At 45.9% G+C, this 22,734-nt stretch overlaps 1 long non-coding RNA gene across 1 annotated transcript in view; it reads left to right on the plus strand.

Annotated features, from left to right (window-relative positions):
- Positions 1 to 17,980, plus strand: part of LOC149122980 (uncharacterized) — a 115,603-nt gene extending 97,623 nt beyond the window's left edge. The window contains exons 6-8 of the long non-coding RNA XR_016217829.1: positions 16,537 to 16,674; positions 17,410 to 17,530; positions 17,735 to 17,980. This is a non-coding gene — a long non-coding RNA (uncharacterized LOC149122980). The remainder of the gene's footprint in view (positions 1 to 16,536; positions 16,675 to 17,409; positions 17,531 to 17,734) is intronic.
- The last annotated feature ends 4,754 nt before the right edge of the window (positions 17,981 to 22,734 follow it).

A 22,734-nucleotide genomic window follows, 5' to 3' on the forward strand; every position in this document is an offset into this window, starting at 1 on the left:
CGGAGGCGAGAGCGGAGCCAGTATTCAAACCCGGACTCCCCACTATGGGACGCACGCATCCCCGCGCAGTGTCTTAACCGCTAGGCCAAATGCCCATCCTTAGTTCATCTTTGAAAGCATCCTTTTTATCTTTCCATTTTTGTACATCTTCTTTAGTGTTTCTTAACCGAGATCCTTTAATAAAAGAAGATACACTTATTTGAAAGTCAGAATTACAAAGAGAGAGAGGAGAGAGAGGGAGAGAGAGAGAGAGAGACAGGGAGAGAGAGGGAGAGAGGGAGGGAGGGGGAGAGAGGGAGGTTCCACCTGCTGATTCATTCCCCCAACTGACTGCAATACCAGGGGCTGGGCCAGACTGTAGCCGGGAACCTGGAACTTTACCTGTGTCTCCCCCATGGATGCGGGAATCCACATACCTGGGCCTTCTCAGGTGCGTTAGCAGGAAGCTGGATTGGAAGCAGAGTAGTGGAAACATGGATTAAGTCTTGGATGCGGATGTCATGAGTGATGGCTTAACTTGCTGCACCATAGTGCAGGCCCTCCTCTCCTTTCTTCTGCTACTGTTTGCAGAAGAAACTGGGTTCTAGGTTCCGCAGGATTCCCCAGGTTCCACATCTGGCTTACTGCATGCTGTGTCTTCCCAAGGAGCCCTTGCTCCTTTGAGCTGGGAGATGGTAAAGGACCACCCCTGGGCACAATGTTCCTTGCTACTGAGGTTCTGTTGTTTTGGGGATATTTTTGGTAATGCACAGAGTTGGAGAAAATATTTTTGAAATTCAGAAAAACAGTTCCTGTTGATATTTCCAATTTAAATATATGATTACAGGGTTCTTACTTATTTGATTTTTTCCTTTGGATCTTGTTTTTCCTGTACTGAAAAGCTTGGTCTCTAGGACGTTTGCATAATTACTTATTCACTTTAACTTACGACTTGTGCAAAGCTTTAAAATATTGAGTCCTATGACTTACACTAAGATCACAGGACATCAGTGAAGATTTCTTTGCAGTAATTTCATGGATACGCTAACTTCACTTATGTCTCTAGGGATGTCATTTATGGTTCCTCTTTTGGCTTTGGTGTTTTCTTCATTCCTTTTCAAGATATCTAGTGACTTGGTCTGTGGCTTTGCATATAAGTAATAGGAGAACATCAGTGTTACAAATAATAGAGGACTGAAATAAATATAAAAATATAAATATAAATATAAAATCAAAGGAGTAAAAATCCCATAGTCTCCCATCTGCATTGGAAATACTCATGTGAACTCTTTTTCTCTTAAGAGAAATAAAAATAAGCATTTGATTGCCCTTTCACTTTAAAGAACCTGGAGTCAAATGACAACTCAGCCACAAAAAGCACAGGAAGTATCTAGAAGATGGTCTCTTGGTACCATTCCTCATGCAAAAGAGCCAGAACTCTTTGGGAAAACACCAGGTGGGGGTGGGCATCTGGTCTACTGGTTAGGACACTGGTTGAGAGGCCCATATCCCATATTAGAGTACCAGGGTTCAATACCTGGCTCCTCTGGCTCCCGACTCCAGCTTCCTGCTGGTGTGCACCTTGGGAGGCTATGATGATGGCTCAAGTAATTGGGTTCCTGCCATTGACATGGGAGACCAGATTGTTGGGCCAGGCCCAGCCCCAGCCTCCAGGAGCATTTGAGGAGTGAAGGGAGCATGTGTACTTGCTCATTCTCTTGCTCTCTCTCTCACTCTCTCACTCTCCCTCTGTCTCCCTGCTTCTCAAACAAATAAAATAAAATAAACCTGAATCTTATCAAGTCAGTAGGTTTAACTACCAGTTTGTAGAAAATAAGAGGAAAGGAAGAAAATTTTAAACAAGACCATGAAGATACAATAACACAAATCCTGAAGGAGATAGTCTTACAAGCTGAATGTTTCTCCAAAAAGTAATGGTATTTAAATAGAGGGATGAATTTTTTTTCCTGTTTGCCTATGCTTTATTTCCAGAGTCAAAAGTCATAAGTAGTAGAGCTTTATGCCTTAACCATTTCATTGTGAAAATTTAAATTTGGTTCTTTTTTTAAAGGTTTTTATTTAATGAGTACAAATTTCATATGTACAGCTTTTAGGAATATACTGTTTCTTCTCCCCATTCCCGCCTTCCCACCCTCACTCCCATGCCACCTCCTACTCCCTCTCCCATTCCATTTTTTATTAAGATTCATTTTTTAAATTTATTTGACAGATAGAGTTAGATAGTAAGGGAGAGAGACAGAGAGAAAGGTCTTCCTTCCATTGATTCACTTCCCAAATGGCCGCCACGGCCAAAGCTATGCCGATCCAAAGCCAGGAGCCAGGTGATTCTTCCAGGTCTCCACACGGGTGCAGGGCCCAAGCACTTGGGCCATCCTCCACTGCCTTCCCGGGCCACAGCAGAGAGCTGGACTGGAAGAGGAGCAACTGGGACTAGTACCCGGTGCCCATATGGGATGCTGGCGCTGCAGGCGGAGGATTAACCAAGTGAGCCATGGCGCCAGCCCCTAAGATTCATTTTTAATTGACTTTATGTACAGCAGACCAACCATATATTAAGTAGAGATTTCCACTGTTTGTACCCACACAGATACACAAAGTATAAAGTACTGTTTGAAGAAAGGTTTTACCATTAATTTTCATAGTACAACTCATTAAGGACAGAGGTCCAACATGGGGAGTAAGTACACAGTGACTCCTGTTGTTGATTTAACAATTAACACTCTTATTTTTGACATCAGTGTTCACCTGAGACTCTTGACGTGGGCTGCCAAGGCTATGGAAGCCTTTTGAGTCCACAAACTCCGTCAGCATTTATACAGGGCCATATGCAAAGTGGAAGTTCTCTCCTCCCTTCAGAGAAAAGTACATCCTTCTTTGATAGCCCCTGGTTTCCACTGGGGTCTCACTCACAGAGATCCTTCATGTAGGTTACTTTGCCACAGCGTCTTGGCTTTCCATGCCTGAAATGCTCTCATGGGCTTTTCAGCCAGATCCAAATGCCTTAAGGGCTGATTCTGAGGTCAGAGTGCTGTTTAGGGCATTTACCATTCTATGAGTCTGCTGTGTAGGCTGCTTCCCATGTTGGATCATTCTCTCTTTTTTAATTCTATCTATTGTTATTACCAGACACTTGGTCTAATTTATGTGATCCCTTTGACACTTAATTCTATCTTTATGATCAGTTACACACTTAATATAATAATTTTAACATGTAAGATGGCATTAGTACCTGACAACTTAATGGAATTTGGAATCCTACGGCAAATTTTTAGCTTTACCCTTAAGTGTAAGTCTTTGGAAACATATACTAAACTGTACATCTCCTCCCTCTCTTATTCCCACTCTTATTTTTTGCAGGGATCAATTTTCAATAGGATTTAAACACTTAAGAATAATTCTGTATTAAGTAAAGAGTTCAACCAATGGTATTAAGTAGAAAAAGAAAAATACTGAAAAGAATAAAATAGTAAGCTGTTCCTCCACAGCCAGGACAAGTGCTGATTAAGTCATTGCTTCTCATAGAGTCAATTTCACTTCTACAGGTTTCCTTTTAGGTGCTCAGTTAGATGTCACAGATCAGGGAGAACATATGATATCTGTCCCTTTGGGACTGGCTTATTTCACTCAATATGATGTTTTCCAGATTCCTTCATTTTGTTGCAAATGACCAGATTTCATTTTTTACCACTGTGTAGTATTCCTTAGAGTGCATATGAGAAATGAATTTTTAGAGACTCAAAAATGCTTAAGAGATATAAACAACCAAATCCAGTGTGGGCCTTGTTTAGGTCCTGATTTGAACAAACATATAAATCACACCTTTGATAAAAATCAGGGAAATTTTAATATAGACTTAGTACTTAATTATATAAAGGAATTATTTTAAATCACATTACTGTCATTGTGGAATGATTGTCATTTTGAAAAACTTGTTTAAAATTTCTTTTTAAAGATATATCTTTAAAGGCAGAGTTACAGAGAGAGGTCTTCCATCCTCAAATGGCTGCAACAGGCAGAGCTGAACCAATCAGGAGCCAGGAGCTTCCTCTGAGTCTCCCAAGAGGGTGCAGAGCCCCAAGGACCTGGGCCATTCTCTGCTGCTTTCCAAGGCACATTAACAGGGAGCCAGATCAAGAGTGGAGCAGCTGGAACTCAAACTGATGCCCATATGGGATGCCAGCACTGCAGGCCAGGGCTTTAACCTGCTGTGCCACAGTGCCCAGTCCCCAAAAAATGTCTTATCAGTAAAAAGTGGACACACACGAAGTACTAACAGGTGAATTAATATGGTGTCTTGGATTTGCTTTACTGTGCTCCAATGGTGGGAGAAAGGAACAGAGAGATGGAGGGAAAAAGTGAGGAGAAAAGATTTTTAAATGGTAAACTGCTAACTAATTGTTCAAACAGGTTCACTATATTATTTATACTTTTGTCTTAGTTTGAGAATGTATCATTAGTATATCATTAACATTTTTCAAAAATGAAAAGACAAACTTTTGGTGAATAATTAAAATCTCAACGATCTTTAAATAAGCATAGGTTAAACTCATTGGGGAAAAAATCGTGGAAAACATAGGTAAAGAAAATAAAAGTAATTGGATATTACTGAAGAAAATTTAAGCCAGCCAAATCATCTGATGAGTTGCCCATTTTTTATGGCTCCATTTCTCTCCATCTCGTCACTACCAATTTTCTAGAACCTTCCCTTCCAAATGATTCTGGTGACATGCAGACAATCATAAATTTTAAGTTCTGTTTTTAGATGTCCCCCCCCCCTTTCTTTTTTCTTCTTTTTTTTGACAGGCAGAGTGGACAGTGAGAGAGAGAGACAGAGAGAAAGGTCTTCCTTTGCAGTTGCTTCACCCTCCAATGGCCGCCGCGGCCGGCGCACCGCACTGATCCGATGGCAGGAGCCAGGTGCTTCTCCTGGTCTCCCATGGGGTGCAGAGCCCAAGCACTTGGGCCATCCTCCACTGCACTCCCTGGCCACAGCAGAGAGCTGGACTGGAAGAGGAGCAACCGGGACAGAATCCAGCGCCCTGACCGGGACTAGAACCCGGTGTGCCGGCACCGCAGGCAGAGGATTAGCCTATTGAGCTGTGGCGCTGGCCTAGATGTCCCTTCTGATTGTATTTTGAAATGTCATCACCCTCTACCATACCATGATGAAATTTCCCCATGATAAATACAATTTCATAGAATTTCAGTTTGCTGAACATAGTCTTATGTTGTATTTATTTTCCCTGAAGTCACCAAAAACGGCACCCAGCTTGTGTTTGAATCACAATTTGTGTTAGGACACAACTTACTCCTTCCAAGCTGGGTGCATTCTTCTCCACTGGGGGATCCTGCCTTTGTAATTCCATCCTGGTGCCAAACCAGGGGCCTGTTTTTCTCCCAAGCCATTTACTTACTACGAGGAATATAGGCAGAACTGGATTTTTCAGTTTCTGAAAACTAGCCCATTTCACAACACAACTAACAACTAGCTGATTCAGGAACTGAGGCGTTCCCGGTACAGACTACTCCTTCTCTTCCGAGGCTAGGGCTCGGGGAATAAATGAGCCTTGTGCTCTGCCCTCAAGGTCAACAGCTTGAATGTGGCCTTGTGTGTGCTGTGAATGTACGGTGCATGACATCATGCTTATTCAGTGGCTTTTCCAACCACCGGTCTCACTAACGACTGAGGCTTCTCTCTTTAGAAGGTGCTCCTCTTTGACTTTTGAGATGTTTTGAGTCTCCTGGGCCTTCCACCTTCTTGTCTCTCTTAGTCATAGTTGTTTTTCCTTCTGACTTTTCCCTTCTTCTCTCCCTTCTCCTCCTCTCCTTTTGTCTGGTCCTCTCCCCTGTTTTTCTTCCCCTCATCTCTTCTTTCTTTTCCATTCTCCATGCGTAAAACTCACAGAGACACCTGACCTGCACCCGCACCTGCAGGTGGGTCACGTTAAGCCTCTTCTTGCACTCAACATCCAAACCTGCACCTCCAACACACTACTGGGTATTTATAATTACCAAGCCCCATCATCAAATTGAAAATGAAATGTAAAATCTCTCGAAGCAGTTCCCTCCCACTGTCTTTGACTTTGCGAATGACGTCTCCAATTTCCTGGCCCCCCAGACTCGGCAGCTTGTAGTTGTCTTTGACTCTTTCCTTAACCGCTCTGTGGAGTCTTGAAACAGGCTCTGTTCCTGCAGTCTTTGAAACGCATCCTTCACCCCTGCCCCCACCATTTCTGCCATCACCATGGTGTACTGGACCCTTGTGGGGGTGAATTATAATAATGGGCCCCTTTGTGCGCCTGCTTCTGTTCATTTTTTCTGCTGGGGTGCTCTGGGTCTGCTTTCACCCAACATGACACCCAGACATTGATTTACTCATATCATGCTTAAAACTTTATCTCTAACGCAACCTTCTCTGCAGGAACCCAGCTCTGCAGGCTGGCCTTGAGAGCCTCTGTAGTCATTTCTGCCTGCTATGCCCAACTTCCTCTCCTCCTGGGACAATTTCTCTCTAACTGTGTGCACCGCTTCCATGCCCTGCCAGAACTTTTTCTTGCACTTTCATTCCCATTTAGGGTGCCATATTGTCTCTTCTTCACCTCCCTATGACCCTGCAATTTTCCGAGTCCATATGAAAACCCTCTTCTTTCAGAAGGGATTTGTGGATGAAATGGCTAGATGTCTGGTTTTGATTTAAAATAATCTAGTGGGCAGAGGGAAAGTGTGTGGGAGGTAGAAATGCGACAGCTGTAGCCACATGTTGATGTGTTAGAAATATAATCATTTATTATCCTATTATCTCTCCTCTTGTGTATGCTTGAAATCTTCCATGATAAAAAGTTTAAAGTTTAAAGCTAAAAATGAAATGGCAGAAGCTCGCAGCATGGTTCTGAACCATGAGGTCCAGTATGTGCCGGACTCCTCGAGAGCTGGGGAGAATTCCCACCAAATGGCAAGCTGGTACCCAGAATGGCTGCTGGGGGAAAGGAGGCTGTAGACCATGTAATTTTCTCTAAAACTGTCCCTCCAAGGATAAGGATTAGGCCTCTTCTTATTTTTGCTGGATCTGATGGATGGGTTATCTCTGGCCCTCCGCAGTATTTGCTGAATGAATTTATCGAATGAATAGATAATCTGCAAGTCACAATCATGCAAATCCATTCTTGGGGAGGAGGAGGATGGCTGTGTCTCTGCTGGGCTCTGTGCTTGTTCATGGAATACCACCCAAGGTCCCGTAAAGACCGTTCTGAGGTCCTAAAGGTTGCCATCATGTGGGCTCACGTTCTACGTGAAGAGCGCCGCAGCCCTGCCTTCCTGGGCTCATGCCCTAGCGAGGGAGAGAAAACCCACAGTGCCGAGAGAGGAATGCCGAGCGAGGCTCCTTGAGCTGCAGGGGCTAGAGCAAGGTCTCTGCTGACTTTGGAGGCCCGGCAAGGGCTTCCCGGAGCAGAGCCTGAAGGCTAAGTAGGAGTTGGCCCCTGTGAAAGCGACAGGAAGAGGCCAGCACTGTGGTCCAGGGGTAAAGCTGCTGCCGCCTGCAGTGCCAGCATCCCATATGGGTGCCGGTTCAAGTCCCAGCTACCCCACTTCCGATCCAGCTCTCTGCTATGGCCTGGGAAAGCAGTACAAGGTGGCCCAAATACTTGGGCCCCTGCACCCATGTGGGAAACCTGGAAGAAGCTCCTGGCTTTGGTTCGATGCAGCTCCAGCCATTGCAGCCAACTGGGGAGTGAACCAGTGGATGGAAGATCTCTCTCTCTTCTTGCCTCTCCACCTCTCTCTGTGTAACTCTGACTTTCAAATAAATAAATAAATCTTTAAAAAAAAAGAGGTGGGGGATGGGAAAACTGTTCCTAGCAGGAAAGACAGCTTGGAAAAGACAGGAGCAAGGGAAAGAAGTTTATTACTGGGGGGAGGGGGTGGTCACTCAACGAAGGAGGTGGGGTGGGTGGGTGTAAAGGGGCCAAAGAGAGCTGGAGAAAGGTGCAGGGGCCAGGTCCTCCAGCATCAGCCACTTGGAGGAATGCAAACTGTGTTCACAGACCTTGAACCCTTTAGAGCAGCAGAGTGGATTTTGTGTTTTAGGAAAATCACTCTGGGCAAAGCGCAGAGTGTCTGGGGGAACAGTGGGAAGGGTGGTGCATGCAGACAGCATGGGGGTTACTGTAATTCTGGAGAGAGAGGGCAGTGATGTGACCAATGGGTAGAGTAGGGTGCAGGATTTTCAGAGTGGATGCTAGGGCTCCTGTTCAGGTGAGGAAATGGGGAAATGAAGTAGGTGTGGGCCTCTCCTAATGCAAGTTGTTTTCCTAAAATAGATCTTTGTTTGGGAAGCTAAATGTCTTCAGAATGTTTCACTGCGTGGGGAGCCCCCACGTCAGGGTTGGAGTGAGGAGTGGAGAAGTGGGAACATGAGGACGAGGAACCAGGCCCAGCACAGTTCTGAGGCTCCACTACCCTGGCTGTATCATGTGTGCATCCTTCTGTTCTCTGTTCTTGACGTCAGCACCTCCATCCAAGGAGCCTGATTTTCTCAAATGCTTCGTGTTTCTTGAACATGGGCTCATGCTTGTGGTTCAGATTTCCTGGTGGACTCTCTGCCCCGTCTGTTTGCTAGGTCTGTCCAGGAAAGTGGTGTGCATTGCCCGTGTGATGTGCTCGGGTGGGGGCGGGGGAGGACAGGATGTGTCACTTGGCAAGGCACTTTGGTAGCTGGTCTGTTGGATGTAGGGACTCACCACTCCTTCCTAAGGTCATCGGCCACCTGTTGCCCTGTTACTGATCTAATCTGGCCCAGGGGCAGAGTCCCCACCATGGCTGCCAGGCAGATGCTGCTCCAGAAGTCTACACCCTGTCTGTCGCCCTGGCTCCTTTCTGTTCCAGGCTGATACCGCGTCTGGCTGTGGAATCCACTAAGTGCGCCTATCTTTCCCAGCAGGGTCATTTGAGTCTGGACTATAGAATTCCTTTCCAAGCCAATCTCCTCCACTTTGGTTTTCTTTGTTTTAACCAAACCCTTCATCTGATTTTTAAGCACAACTAGTTGTAGGAATTTGGAGGAAGCTGAAGCTTGGACTGTCAGCCCTCCACATCTGTGGGTTTTGCATTCACAAACTCAACCAACCATGGACCGAACACTTGAAAGAGTAACTGTGTCTGTGTTGAACATGTCCAGACCTTTCTTCTTCCCATGATTCCCCAAACAATACAGGAAAGTACCTATTTGCATAGCATTTACATTGGATTGGGTATTGTAAGTAGTCCAGAGATGATTTGAAGTATACGGGATGATGTGTGTGGGTTTTAAACGAACACTTTGCCATTTTATAGCAGGGGCTTGTGCACCCATGGAATTTGTTATCCAAGGAGGATAAGGAGACAATACCCCATGGGTACTGTATTTGCTCTACCATTTCAAGACGAAAGCTTTAGTACTGGCCAGACTGGCCTTTGGCCTCAGAAACCAACCCTGTGGTGCCCACTGAGGTTGGTGTGGATTCACCCTCTTTGCTGTCATCATAAGTAGAGGGTGTGAACATTAGGGAAAGAGACACTATTTTCTTTGAATTTCTTTCTTATTAATGACTAAGTGGGAAGTTAGGAATTTGTATCCCAAGGAATAATTTTTGGTCATTGGGGAATGGGTCAATAAGACACACTCATGTCAAAAATAGTTTCTCTGTTATGCCTTTAAAGTTCATGGAAAATGGAATTAAAAGGTAATTTGGGGCTGGCGCCGTGGCTCACTAGGCTAATCCTCCACCTTGCGGCACCGGCACACCGGGTTCTAGTCCCAGTCGGGGTGCCGGATTCTATCCAGGTTGCCCCTCTTCCAGGCCAGCTCTCTGCTGTGGCCCGGGAGTGCAGTGGAGGATGGCCCAAGTGCTTGGGCCCTGCACCCCATGGGAGACCAGGATAAGTACCTGGCTCCTGCCTTCGGATCAGCACGGTGCGCCGGCCGCGGCGGCCATTGCAGGGTAACCCAACGGCAAAAGGAAGACCTTTCTCTCTGTCTCTCTCTCTCTCACTGCCCACTCTGCCTGTCAAAAATAAGAAAGAAAGAAAGAAAGAAAGAAAGAAAGAAAGAAAGAAAGAAAGAAAGAAAGAAAGAAAGAAAGAAAGAAAGAAAGAAAGAAAGGTAATTTTATTTTGGTGCAGTTTTTTTTTTTTTAATCCGTGCATGTGTATGATCCCACAATGAATCCCCAGCTCCTGGGTTTGGCAGGGCTGCTCCCCTAGGCTGAGTTCCAGGCAGCTGGAGATTTTAAGGGCACCTGAGTCCAAGTGAGGAGGAGGAAATCCTGGGGAGGAGACAGCCAGAGCTGCGACATGGCTGGGGCCACAGCTGGCTGGGGCATTCCTCCAGGGAGAGCGTGAGAGCTGTGGGGCGGAAGCTTCCGTGCCAGAGGAATCGCCCAGGACAGAAAACGGTGTTACACAACTGTTGTCACAGACATGCCCGAGGTCGCTGCAGTCCCAAAATGTAGAAAAACGTACTGTAGAGGTATCAGCTAATTAAAGTATCTTGGGGAGATTTTGGTAATTATCATTTTTTTCAAAAATGTGTGATTAATGGCTTATCTTTTCATTCTAAATATACACTTTTAAATCTAATTGATATTTCCTTTCAGTTAAAAATGTGTTATAAAATGCAGGTACCTTAAAACCAGCATTCACCTTGCTCCTTGCCAACACTTTTCAACCCTCTTTTTCTTTCTTTCTCTCTTTTTTTTTCCTTTCTTTCTTTCTTTCTTTCTTCCTCCCTCCCACCCACCCACCCTCCCTCCCTCCCTCCATCTCTTTCTTTCTTTTTTAAGATTAATTTTCTTTATTTGAAAGGCAGAGTTACACTGAGATGAGGGAAGGGGGGAGAAGGGGGGGGAGAGAAAGAGAGAGAGGAAGATCCTACATCCTCTGGTTCACTCCCCAAATGCCTGCAATGGCCAGGATTGGGTCAGGCTGAAGCCAGGAACCAGGTCTATCTAGGTATCCCATGTGGGTGACAGGGTCCCAAGCACTTGGACCAACTTCTGCAGCCTTCCCAGGTGCATGATCAGGGAGCTGGATCACAAGTGGAGCAGCTGGGACTCGAACTGGCCCTCTGCTGTGGGGTGCTGGCCTTGCAGGCGGCAGCTTAGCCCGCTGCACCACATTGCTGCCCCTTGCCACTGATGGCCCTCTAGTTTTACTTAGAGGTGATCAGGAGCTTCGGAGAGACGTGGGCTAGGGAATTACAGAGCAAGCTGTGTGCTGCATTGTTCTCTACACTTTTCTTGTTTCCACATTCCTTTCTTTGCTTGGGAGCATTTTCAGAAAAAAATAGCTCATGCAACAACCTCATTAACGGTGCAATCCCTTGCAGAATTGCTGTGGTTGGTTGGATGGTGTTTATAAACTCTTCACTCCCTCCACTCCCTTTCCCTCTGGGGCAGAATCTACATTCCCATCCTTGCAACACTGGGCATGGCCAAATGGAACATGGGCAGAGAAGACCCCAGTATGGTGGTTCCACGCCCTGGCTGCAGGATCTTCACTCATTTGCCCTGTTGGGAGCTCATGCTCCAGTTGCCAGTGGTGCTCCATCCTGGGTCCCAGACAAAGATATGCAGGGGAGAGTCCTACCTGGAGTCCAGTATTCAGCATGAAGAGAAGCTGCTGCCCCTAACCTAAAGCTCTTGAGTGAGAAGCCAACATTTGTTGCTGTGAGCCACTGTGGCTGGGGTTTGAGGTGCAGAGTAGGAAAATCCCAGCAGGCGCTGACTGCTCTGTGGACATGTTTCCAACCACAGCAGCAGAGGCAACATACGTATGTCCCAGCTGGCGGCTGAGCCTCAGCTCTGTGCACAAACTTTCACGATGTCTGAAAGCCCATCTCGGCAGATTACCTCTGCAGGGTTCAGTAGGCTTGCACCTGGCTTTGGATAAGGGTCCCATCGCCTTTTCCTCCCTGTCTGTAACAATGCTTCTTTTTTCTTTTTTATCTATTAGTTAGAGACACAGAGAGAAAGATAAGCAAGGGAGAGAGAGTTTCCACCTGCTGATTCACTCCCCCAGATAGCCGCAGCAGCTAAGGCTGGGCCAAGGCCAAGGAACCCAAAACAGGTCTCCCACGTGGGTGACAGGAGCCTAATTATTTGAGTCATCACCTACCGCCTTGCAGGTTTTATATTAGCAGGAAGATACAGTCCTGAGACAGAACTGGAGCTCAACCCAGGCATCCTGAGGATGTGGGATTCAGCTGTCTTAGTGGGCATCTTTTTTTTTTTTTTTTTACAGATTTATTTATTTATTTGAAAGGCAGAGCTACAGAGAGAGAGAGAGAGAGAGAGAGAGGGAGAGAGAAAGATTTTCCTGCCGCTAATTCACTCCTCAAATGACTCAACGACTGGAACTGAGCTGATCCGAACTCAAGGGCCGGGAGCTTCCTCCGGGTCTCCCACGTGGGTGCAGGGGCCCAATACTTGGGCCATCTTCCACTGCTATCCCAGGCCATAGCAGATAGATGGTTCGAAAGAGGAACAGCCGGGTCTCGAACTGGCACCCACGTGGGATGCCAAGCGGCAGGCGGAGGATTAACCTACTGCTGTGCCACAGCGCTGGCCGGAGCCATAATTTTAAGTACATGGTATTACACTGTTTCTACCTTTTAAGCAGCAGTTCTGTCACTTCAGACTCCTTCCAGGTGCAGCCCACTATACTTCCCTAACCCTCTTATTTCAATTTAGCAACCGAATAAAAAGTCTAAAACAACATGGAGACCCTTTGATCAGGGAGTTGCACTTGGAATTTTGCCTAAGGGAATTCTCATACAAATACGTAAAAGTTTATATACAAGGCAAAATAAGAAATGACCTAAATGTCTGTAGAGAATCTGTAAAACTTTAGAGGATTTGCTAAGCAAATTAATGCATAGCAACATAATGAACATCCACTAGGCAACATTAGAAGTGGAGTGGGGTGCAGTTGGTATAGCAGTGAAGACACCGCTGGGCATGCCTGCACGCCACATCTGAGTGCCTGGCTTTGACTGATATCTGGCTCTGGTTCCTGACTCCAGCACCTTGCTAATGCACCCTGGGAGGCAGTAGTATGGCTCAAATAGTTGGGTCCCTGCTCATCTCATAAGAGACCTGGATTGAGTTCCTGGCTCCTGGCTTCAGCCTGGCTGAGCCCCAGCTGTTGTGGGCATTTGGAGAGTGAACCAGAGGATGAGTGAGCTCTCTCCCTCTTTTTTTTTTTTTCTCTCAAACACGTACATACATACATACATACATATTTTCTTTTTTTAAGATTTTTATTTATTTATTTGAGAGGTAGAGTTACAGACAGTGAGAGGGAGAAAGGGAGAGACAGCGAGAAAGGTCTTCCATCCATTGGTTCACTCCCCAAATGGCTACAATGGCCAGAGCTGCGCCAATCCAAAGCCAGGAGCCAGGAGCTTCTTCTGGGTCTCCCATGCAGATGCAGGGGCCCAAGGACTTGGGCCATTCTCTACTGCTTTCCAGGCCATAGCAGAGAGCTGGATTGAAGAGGAGCAGTCGGGACTAGAACCAGCGCCCATATGGGATACCAGTGCCGCAGGCAGAGGATTAACCTACCGTGCCCAATAAATAAATATTTTCAAAAAGAGAAATCACAAGTGGAGCCTTCATAAACTGGGGCCATCAGAAGGGGACCCGCTGCCCACCGCAGTGTCTGAGACTCCACACAAGCCCACCTGACCACATCCTGGTGACCCCAGGGGACCTGAGGCAGGTGTGAAAACAGCAGAGTTCACAAGAAGGAGAGAAAGATGGCCGGCGCCGCGGCTCACTAGGCTAATCCTCCGCCTAGCGGCGCCGGCACACCGGGTTCTAGTCCCGGTAGGGGCGCCGGATTCTGTCCCGGTTGCCCCTCTTCCAGGCCAGCCCTCTGCTGTGGCCAGGGAGTGCAGTGGAGGATGGCCCAGGTGCTTGGGCCCTGCACCCTATGGGAGACCAGGAAAAGCACCTGGCTCCTGGCTCCTGCCATCGGATCAGCGCGGTGCGCCGGTCGCAGCCCGCCGGCCGCGGCGGCCATTGGAGGGTGAACCAACAGCAAAGGAAGACCTTTCTCTCTGTCTCTCTCTCTCACTGTCCACTCTGCCTGTCAAAAAAAAAAAAAAAAAAAAAAGAAGGAGAGAAAGAATGAATGAGAATGTGACTGCTGCCCCACACAGGCCATGCCCCCTCTACGTACAAAGTGAAACTTAACTCTCCCTTTGAACTTACAAGGAAAATATAAAAGGAAATTAAAAGGAGCCCTTAATGGGCACTTGAACTTGGCGAAAACAGCAGCTTGAACTTCCTTTATATTTTTTCTCTAACATCTGCAGCTCTGCCTTGAGTAGTATTGCAGATGGTCTTTTGTTCCCTTTTTAAAAAAAAAAATGTCCAGGAAAACAGCGCAGCTTTCAAAGTAGAATTATTAAAATAATTCTGGGTAGGATGTGAACTGCTTTACTTTTTCCAAGACATCATCTCTTCCTGCATTTTCATAAATTCCGTGAGCCGATCCACGTCTTTGTCTTCCTCGACTGCACTCTCATGAAAAGGTAGACTCAGGATGCGTTTCCTGTGTTTGATTGCGATTTGGTAGAAAGAAACAAGGGTATGGGAGCAATCATGGAGCTACTGCGTGGACAGCTGGGACGAGATGACAGCCTCTTTCCTTGTCCTGTCCACCGGGTTGTCCTGGTTTGCATCTTATAGCTCTACCTCTGCCCATGATGTCTATAGCACACCGACTTGAAGAACAATTGAATGTTTGGTTTAATGGCTGTCTTATGGAGACAGAAGTGAGAAGCTCCAGATTCTGAGAACTCTTCAAAAATAGAATCTCTGGACTTTGCTGACAACATTTCCCTGACAAAAGCATCCAGGCAGATTAAGGAAGAGTTAGAATATGAGGATACTTTTTTTTTTTTTTGGTAACAACATTTTTGAAATTCATGCATAGTTTTTCTTCAAAATACATATTTCACATACATGAAAAACATTTGCACCAAAAAAAAGTTTGCACCAAAATAACTTCACATTTTTAATTCCCTTTTCCACAAAACTTTTAAAGCACCCTCATATATGGAAGGCTCAAAAATAATAGGACTCTCTGGACTCCCATCACAATGGATGGTTCCACTTTGATCTGATTCTGAGGACTACCTGTGCATTTATGCCTTTATTTGAATATAGAATAGAAGTTGGGGCTGGCGCCATGGCTCACTTGGTTAATCCTCCACCTTGCGGTCCCGGCGTCCCATATGGGTACCGGGTTCTAGTCCCGGTTGCTCCTCTTCCAGTCCAGCTCTCTGCTGTGGCCTGGGAGGGCAGTGGAGGATGGTCCAAATGCTTGGGCACCTGCACCCACATGGGAGACCAGGAGGAAGCTCCTGGCTCCTGGCTTCAGGTCGGCGCAGCACCAGCCCTAGTGGCCATTTGGGGGGTGAACCAACGGAAGGAAGACCTTTCCCTCTGTCTCTCTCTCTCACTGTCTATAACTCTACCTGTCAAAAAAAAAAAAAAATAGAAGGTGTAAATGGACAGCCGTTAGGCTAAAAAAAAAAAAAATCTGGCATGTTTTATTTGACCCATGTAATATGTTTTTAATTTAAATTTGGTCTTATGCAAAAATTAAGAGCTGTCACTTTAAATTCCGATTTCTGATTTTTCTTGAAAAATAGAACCTGTGCTTCCCAGTGGCAGGAGCTGGGGCTAGCTGGCCACCCTCAGAGTGGGCACACGCTTGCCACTTTGCCTTGTCCCACTGAAACGTCTGTCATCTGTCTGTGCTGCCTGCTTGGCTACCGGAGGTATTTGGGTTTGCAGCCCTTGATGTAGAGTTTAGTTTTGTTGTTAGCCACGTGCTTACTTTACAGATGCATCTTGCTGTACAGTCGCTTTCTCTAAGCAAGAGATTATGAACTTTCCATACGCTTCCTCTCAACGAGGCCAGAGCACACGAGCGTGCAGAAGCGACTCTCAAGGGGGCAGAAGTACAAACAGGACGGGAACTATTATTTGGAATTTTTTTCCATGTGTTTATAAGCAAATACCCTTTTAAAAGGTGGGAGGGATCTGGTACACAGAAGCTTGAATCCAGTCTTCTTAGCTCTTCTTTGTGTCATAAATAGGCAATGCATTTGGGGTATACAACATGGTTGAATCTTTTCCCCGTGGTTAGCTATTATCCTTTTGAATATAATTTTACTATGGTTAATATATTGGTGCTGAAATATTTTTTTCTCTGTTAGGAATTTGTCTCCTAGGATATATTCCTAGACAGCCTATGCGATTGAAGGATGCCAACAGTTTGAATTGTTTGTGTGTCTGATGTGAAATTATATCCTCGTTCTGATTTGCATACCTACTTGCATTGTGTGACAATATATTTCATGACACATTGAACTAAATTAATTACATTGAAAGGATCTTCAAGAAGCTCACAGAAAAAAATGTTCATCGTGGGACAATTATGCATGGATTTCCAAGCTGGTTGCAATAAATTAAGCTTCTCTTTCAGTTCTGTCTTCCGTGAGCTGTTGGAAGCATCCTTGCACTGATGTAAACATGGCACCTTCTGAAGTGAACCCAGACTCCTTCCCAGGAAGCCAGTTTTTGTCCTGTGAAAAGAGCAGACCCCCAACGGTTAATTCAAAAGGTTAGGCACAGCAACGGAGTTGGGGCTGTGCGCGAGGGGCAGAAGCCCACAAGTCCCCACCTGAGTGAGGCAGGGCCAGGAGGGGCACAGGAGCCCGCCCTGCAAACACCGGAAGTTTCCCACCCGAGTGTATGGTGCCGGTCTCATCGCTAAAGCCCCGCACGGCTACCTCCCCGCGGCGCGGGACTTTCCCTCTTCTATCGTGCAGTGTTTTCAGGTCCAAGATCCCGGGGAGGGCTGCGGTCTGCCGGGCCACTTGATACTTCCTGCCTCAGATGCGTTCTCTGTCGTCTTTTGCTCCCCCGGTGCATCCTATCAGCCTGAAATTCCCCTTGGAAAAGGGGTATGTGCCAAACCCACCGCTCTGAACCCAAATCACGTGTTCAACTCACAGAAACATGCATCCGGCTTTGACCCTAGTGCCCCAGACCCGGGCTGTGGGGCCCAAGTTAAAATCTCCCAAGACAGGAAGGAGATAGCATAGGGCCAGTGAGCCACCAAGCCAGGGAACTCACCGGGACCCCCAGTGCTGCTCACTGCCCGGAGCTATTTATCATGAACCTGGAGAAGCATCTTCTTTACCTTCTCAGTGGGCGCTTCATGAAGCCAGATTTGGAGAGGGGATATGGAAATTAGACGCTGCGTCTGCGTAAGTATACTTAGCACCAGCAATCTGGGATCAGAATTGCAGGCACCAGTTGTTTCTAGACTGAATATGACGTTTCTTTCCTTTAGGGTACTTTGGCAGTTTCTACCCCTGGGCACTTGGATTTATTGCTACTGATTTCCCTGCCTGGGAAGCTAAGAGGAAGAGGATGAAAGTTACCGTTGCCCTAATTCAGAATCCTTGCCATAGGTAGGGATCTCTACTTCATGCTTAGCAAAACTAGTTGCATCCCAGCCTGCTTATTACATACAGCCTGTGAGCTAAACGTGGTTGTAAGATGTTTAAAAGGTCATACAGGGGGCCAGCGCTGTGGCATAGCAGGTAAAGCTGCTACAGTGCCGGCCTCCCATATGAGCACCGGTTCTAGTCCCGGCTACTCCACTTCCAATCCAGCTCTCTGCTATGGCCTGGGAAAGCAGTGGAAGATGGCCCAAGCCCTTGTACCCTTGCACCCATGTGGGAGACCTGGAGGAAGCTCCTGGCTCCTGGCTTCGGATCAGCACAGCTTCAGCCGTTGCAGCCAATTGGGGAGTGAACCAGCGGATGGAAGACATTCTCTCTCTCTCTCTCTCTCTCTCTCTCTCTGTAACTCTGACTTTCAAATAAATAAATAAATCTTTAAAAAAAATGTCGTACAAATACCGAGGAAAATAACATTTTGTGACATGTGAAAATCACATGAAATTCAAATTTTAGTGTTCCTGTAGCAAGCTTTATTACCAATATGGGCAAACTAGGCAGGGAAATTGCTAGGAAAAAATGAGCTGCAAGATTTTCCCACCGTTTCTGTCTCATAGCCCCGCATTTTGACTCCACCCCCTTCCATGCTAATCTAGTAGCCACTTTCCCATCATGCACTTGTTACTCATCCAGGACTGGGAAGGAAGAGATGCTGTGATGGACACTAAACTCAACGTGGAGACACCATGAAGCTCCCAGGAAACCTCATGCGTACCCTGTCCAAGCTCCACCCCAATTCTGTATCAATTAGGGCACCTCACTCTACCCCATAAAGGGCACTGATGGACCCAAGAGCAGTCATTTTTGCTCCCTTATTTTTTGGCCCTTCTCTAGCCCTTCTCGTGCTGTCTTCTTGTGCCTGTCAAAATAAGATCCTAAAAAAGTAGAATTTACCATGAGGGCCTCAATCTCTTTTTGTGTAGTATCTTCAGTGAAAAGTAGAGAAGAACCAACATGTGTCATGATAATTACAGATATCAAAAGAACATTGGAACCTAGTTTGCATTGAGTTTTTCATTAGCTTAGGTCTAATCAGAAAAATAAGTCTCGAGACTGGTTTGATCAGTTTTAATTGAGTGAGTACCTTTTATCCCCTTAATTGATTGATGGTTTTTAGTGTATTTACCAGGGTATAATAAAACCCACCAAAAATGATCAAATTCCATCCAGACAGGCTAAGGCAATTTTATTATTTAGGTTTATTTTAGCCACCAAGTTTATACTATCCCCTTAGGCAACTGAAGTTGAAGCTGTTTTTTGATTTTGGGGTCATAAAGTGTGGATTCCTCCTTGTAGTACAGGAATCTCTGTAGAAACCAGTGGGGTCCACCACAGGCCTAGTAGATCACTCTTGTTAAGTTGCCATGTCGAGCTCTCCATGAAATGTGAGCAAATGAGTGACTTTGAATACTTGGAAAAATTAGATTCCCAGACCAAAGAACACATACTTTGATACAGTAAGGATGAGAAGTCAGTGTGTTTACTCCAGAAAAATGGACTCAGGGAGATCCACTGAAGTTACGTAGTAGGAACAGGGACTAATCACAGTCTGATCTTAATTCTAGGGGACAAAGCCCCCACGGGATGATTCCAACACAGCTTTATGGGAAAATAATTAGATGAGACTAGCATAATTACTTCCATGTCCCCTTATTTTTTCATGTCCTTGGATGCTTCTGAGCCATTTAGAAATGTCGATAACAGCAGCTAATTGGTGAGGGCCTGTGATTCCATTAAAGTACAGAGAACTGTCAGTTAAAAATTGGTATTTGAGTGAGTTTTGAGGCTGTATATCAAATCTAATATTTGAAGCTAATGGTGGCCCCTGCAGTTCTTCGAGAAAGACTAATTTGGCTCAGAGAATTTCATAGGAAAAGAAGCAATTAAGAAGAGAGCAAAAAGGGTTGACATAAAATGAAAGAAGAAATAATAAAAGTGAAGGCATTAGGGGCCAACGCTGTGGCATAGTGGGTTAACGCCCTGGCCTGAAGCACCACCATCCCATATGGGCACCGGTTCTAGTCCCAGCTGCTCCTCTTCCAATCCAGCTCTCTGCTATGGCCTGGGAAAGCAGGAGAAGATGGCCCAAGTCCTTGGGCCACTGCATCTGCATGGGAGATCCGGAAGAAGCTCCTGGCTCCTGGCTTTGGATGGGCACAGCTCTGGCTGTTGCGGCCAATTGGGGAGTGAACCAGAGGACGGAAGACCTCTCTCTCTCTCTCTCTGCCTCTCCTCTCTTTGTGTAACTCTGACTTTCAAATAAATACATCAATCTTTAAAAAAAAAAAAAAATGAAGGCGGCCAACACCTCAGCTAACTTGGCTAATCCTCTGCCTGAGGTGCCGGCACCCCGGGTTCTAATCCCAGTTGGGGTGCCAGATTCTGTCCCAGTTGCTCCCCTTCCAGTCCAGCTCTCTGCTGTGGCCCTGGAAGGCAGTGGAGGATGGCCCAAGTGCTTGGGCCCTGCACCCATGTGGGAGACCAGGAGGAACCACCTGGCTCCTGGCTTCGGTTCAGCGCAGCACACTGGCTGCAGCACACTGGCCGTAGCAGCCATTTGGGGGGTAAACCAACAGAAGGAAGTCCTTTCTCTCTGTCTCTCTGTCTCTCTCTCTCTCTCTCTCACTTTCTAACTCTGCCTATAAAAAAAAAAAATTGAAGGCATTAAAAGTATTGACCAGATCATAGATGTTGATCCAAAGGTATTGAATTGTCTGTGTCTGCTGCCATCTTTGTCATTACTAGAGGATGGGGAAGGAGGTCAAGGACTCTCAGAAGTTGTTTGTTTCCACAGGCATTTTAGAGAGTCTTTGGGAAGCCACAGAGTGGGACAGAGAGAAGGACTTGGATGGAGCACTCTCAGTATGTTGACTTGGAAGCTGGGCTTATGGTGTGTGTCTGGAACCTTAAGAACAGTTTTATATGGAGAGTGCTTGACATGGCCCCTATAGTTTTCAGGATGACTTTCAGGGGAGTCTTCTAAATATATTTGCTCTCCTAAATCCCTAGCACGTGGTATATCCAGCAGTGGACCTTTTGAAATCGCAGCTCCCATCTGCTGGACTTAAGACTACTTATCTGTCTGATTATATCTGAAAAGACCAGAATGTTCCAAATGGGATCTGTCAGAGGAGGAGTCAGGTTGGGTCTCATGGGGTTTTAGATAACACTTTTATATAGGGATAATTCATAACCAGTTTGACAGCTCCCACTGAAATGGAAAACTGGAGTGGTTTTGATTATGAAATACCCCTGGGTCATTTTACATTCTTAGAGCTTCAGGAATGATATGTCAATGACATATCTGCTGAAATATTTTAACTGTATAATAAGGTATTTAAAAAACACCCAGTTTTTCCTGGCTTATGATTATTGTAGATAAGGCAAGATTTGGTCACCTATGAATATCTTGGGTGAATGTTTTTCTTACCCAGAGAATGTAAAGTCTAACTTTGACTCTGTTGCTTGTGTTATTTTGGGACATATAAATCTAGAGGCCTAGAGATATAGCTTCAAAAAAAATCAAGTGGAGTGAGAAAATTTTGAAATGGTCAGCATATTTTCTTTCCAGTAGATTAAACTGTTTTATTGAAGTCCATTTCATTATGAAATTAGATTGAACAATTGCCTTTTGTTGGTAGCAACACCATCATGCCTGTTCATTTTGTAGAATACTTGGTCAGTGTATTTTCTTTTAGAGTGGGCTTTAGTCTTAATTATTGAGGTTTTTTTTTTTTAGACATTAGATTATCTTCAAAAATGGACATTGATTTCCTTTTTAAATTTAAATTGGGATTCCCAAGTAAGTTAGAAAAACTCTTATTATATGTCAAATTCATTGACATTAACTCCCATCTGTCTTGGTTGTCGCTCCCCCTCTTCATGGAGGAACGACACAGGACCCTGCGCTGTTCTTTCGTCTGCTCGGCCCTCCCCAGGTTTGCTGCTGGTTCTTCCCGGGTTGGCTACCGTCCCTTCCACCTCCGTGGAAGGGCGGTTCCCCCTGCCACTTTCCCCACTTGCGCGGGGGAGCGGCACACCTCCGGCCGGCTCTCTCGGGGGCTGCACAGGTGTTCCTTCAGATAGATGTTCCTGGTACATGTTGTCTCTCTCCTCCTTTATAGTCCTCTTCCGCCAATCCCAACTCTGCTACCCACACGCCGAGTACGCTGCTCTCCTCCAATCAGGAGCAGGTCCTGCTGCTTATTGGTTGAACTGGAGGCAGCTGTGTAGAAGCTATTTCTCCCTTCTCAGCGCCATATTGTGGGAGAGCAGATGCATAGAATAAGTCTTAATTCCAGTAACTTAGTCTAGTCCGAGTTGCTCCCAGTTGCTCCCCACATTGGTTATGACAGCCTTGAGTCAGAGCTCTCTGAGATCATGCCATTGAGAGCAGAATATTCAGAATTTGTTATTCCTACAGCATAAAATGCATACTGATTATTCTTAAGATGTGAGCAGTCACAAAATAATACCATATTAAGGTTGTAGTCAGGGTTGAGCTTCAGTTGATCAGCACAGGGTATGCTTTGAGCTACTCCTGGACATCACAAAAGTCAACTATGTTAGGAAAGGAAAGTAGGGTTACAGAGCATAGATCAGAGCAGCAGCTAGCCAGTACTCAGCTAGCAGAGCACACGAATTATATAGGGAACAGTCAACTGGCCTATAAGTGCTGGTTCTGGTTGGACTGCCACCATCAGTAAACAAGGTAGATGAGCCTGAGGTGAGGGGTCAAGAGGAAGATGGGCAATGGGTTTATGACAAGTTTCTAGTTGCTCATAAGTGCTGTGTTGATCAGTATTTCACCACTGTAACAAATTCCCGAGAGAAGGTACCTATGAAAGAAAAAGGTGTGTTGTGGCTCACAATTTTGGAGGTTCGCAGTCCAAGATTGGGTGACCCCACTGGCCTGGTGTCTGACGAGAGTGATGTATGGCAGAATGCATGCAGGGGAAGGATCATGTGGTGAGCTAGAGAGCAGAGAGAGTGCAACAGGGCCTGACTTGGACTTAAATAACCACCCAAGAACCACCTTCCAAGGGCACATCCCCAATGACCCAGGGACCTCTCACAAGACCCACCTCCATAACTGACAGCAGTCTCCACCCTCTCCCAATGGAACCACAATGGGGCCAAGCTTCTAACACACA

The sequence above is a fragment of the Oryctolagus cuniculus genome, chromosome 12 (assembly GCF_051225735.1).
Source record: "Oryctolagus cuniculus isolate XC-2025 breed Fujian yellow rabbit chromosome 12, ASM5122573v1, whole genome shotgun sequence".
In the NCBI taxonomy this organism is placed as follows: Eukaryota; Metazoa; Chordata; class Mammalia; order Lagomorpha; family Leporidae; genus Oryctolagus; species Oryctolagus cuniculus.